Consider the following 2,358-nt stretch of genomic DNA (forward strand, 5'->3'; position numbering starts at 1 on the left):
AGCAGGTGAAGAGTCTGTCTTAGTTTGAAAAAGTCCCAGTGCAAGCCCATGCAAAGGACATTTCTGAGGAGACAGTTGGTAAAGAAGAACAGGGTATAATCTTTCCATTCTACTTATTTATTTATTAGTGTATTCAGCACTATTCTAGTCTCTGGCAATACGGAGAGACAAGTACCCTGCCATTGTAGAACATACACAGTTTAGAGTCAGATAGATTAAGTAGTCCATAAAGAAGCAAAATAATTAGAAGTATAGATAAATGCCACGAAGAATATGCCTGGGCAATAAGATGGGTAATAAATTGAGGTGAGAATTTCTAGTTTGGGTCGTCATGAATGGCTTACTCTAAGAGGTACAATTTTAGGAAAAAAAATGTGAAGAATAAAAAGTGGCCAACCATTCAAAGAACTGAGGCAAATTATTCTGGGTAATCTAAAAAGCACAAATAATGGCCAAGATGGAGGAAACAGTGGTCTTCTTTAAGAAACAGAAAGGAGGACAATGTTGCTAGAGATCACTGGGCGAGGAATAGAATAGAAAGTGAACACGTCGGAGAAATTTGCAGACATCAAAGCACTGAGGGTATTATACAGTATTATAAATATATTGCCTGTTTCTTTAAAAGTAGCAGGAAGCCGCTAAATGATTTTAGGTACTGTAGGAACTAGAGGCAATTCATTTTAAAAGATTACTATGATTCTGCATGGAGAATTGATTATGGAGGAAATGCTGAAAGTGAATTGATGAATTATGTCATTGTTATTATTTTGAATATATATCAAGGGGATTAGCATCCATTACAGTATTTAATACTGAAAAGGAGCTCAATATTGAATGAATACATTTATTTATAAATAAATGAATTAACGTAATAATAGTGGGTTGAGATAGAGCATTGAAACAATCCTACCTATGTTTCGATCACTCACCAATTTCACTCAGTCATTTTATACATTCTGTACATTTGAGAATTCCACAGTATCTTAAAGATAGATGCAAGGGAAGAAAAAAAAAGTCAGTTGACTGGGAAGTACTTTCAATAAGATTTTGTTATTCTACTGCATTGCTATTGAAAACTGTTCTCATAATGGAGACAGAAAAATCATAGCATTGCCAAAATAATACCGTGTAAAAGTGAGTAATAAGAACACCATTTGAGCAGTAAACTGCACAGCTTCTATGTTTCTGCTCCACCTGATGTCCATTTTCATCTCACATCACAGTCTGGTAGTGCCTGGACACAAGAAACCCATGTGCATACAGAGACATCAAGAATAAGTTGGTATAATTTGTGGTGATGGACATGTTGCCAGTATGGATCTGGCCATCACATCTTAGGCACGAGTGGTAACCATTTGCTTTGTACCCCATGAATAGTCATGGCTATGAATAGTCATAGCCAATAAAAACAGAACAAAACATTTCAAATAATTAATTAATCAACTAATTAATTTTAAAAAATAATAAGTTGGGACAAAAACAGGAGAAGCAGTAGGATTTGGAAAATAAAAACGAAAAAAAATGTGAGCTGAGAAGAATAGAACCAATTCTCTTTACAGAAAACTGACTAAGCTCTTTCATCACTTCCCCAGTAAGAAAAAAATAAAAATATCATTTATATTAGAATTCCACTTCTTACATTTTATGCCAATGTGAACTGTACACTAAAATGAGTAATTTTTTACTGATATCGTATTTTGAATTTGTCAGTCTCAACAATTTCCTCTTATAAATTTTCAAATTAAAGAGCACAAACATTCCTTTCCTCATTGCTTCATTTGTTTATTAAAAAAATATTTTTAGAATGCTAATAATAATGCCAAACAGTGTTGGGACATCGGGTAAAATAGTGAATAGTTACATATGCTGCCTCTACCAGTAACAGACTTTATAGTCTAAGGGTTTGTACATTATAAAGTGAAAATTCAATATGGTGTGATCAGTACTAGAATGGAATATAGAGTTATGCCCTAATAGGAAAGTGTTTTATTCCAAATGTGTAGGGTCAACTTATTCTTCCCAGTAGAATTGACACCTAAGGTAAACCCTAAAAGTTGAGTTATTCAACTTTAGTTAAACGAAGATAAAGCTAAATGAAGATAAAGTGAGCACTATTTACCTAAATTTCTTGCTGAAAACTGTATTATAAACAAATAACTTGAGAAAACTAGAAATCAAGTGTCTCACAAAAATGAGTAGTTATTTCTGGATCAGAAATAACACAGTGGTTGAGTGGGTTGTATGGGTAGGGGTAAAGGAAACCTGAAAATGAGAAAGAAGCTTGGATAAGAAGAACAATCCTGGTTGCTCAGGCTTTGTAAGCCATATTAACATGTTTATCCTTTGCCTATGTTCTTT

This window comes from Cynocephalus volans, chromosome 9 (assembly GCF_027409185.1).
Source record: "Cynocephalus volans isolate mCynVol1 chromosome 9, mCynVol1.pri, whole genome shotgun sequence".
NCBI classification, from domain to species: Eukaryota; Metazoa; Chordata; class Mammalia; order Dermoptera; family Cynocephalidae; genus Cynocephalus; species Cynocephalus volans.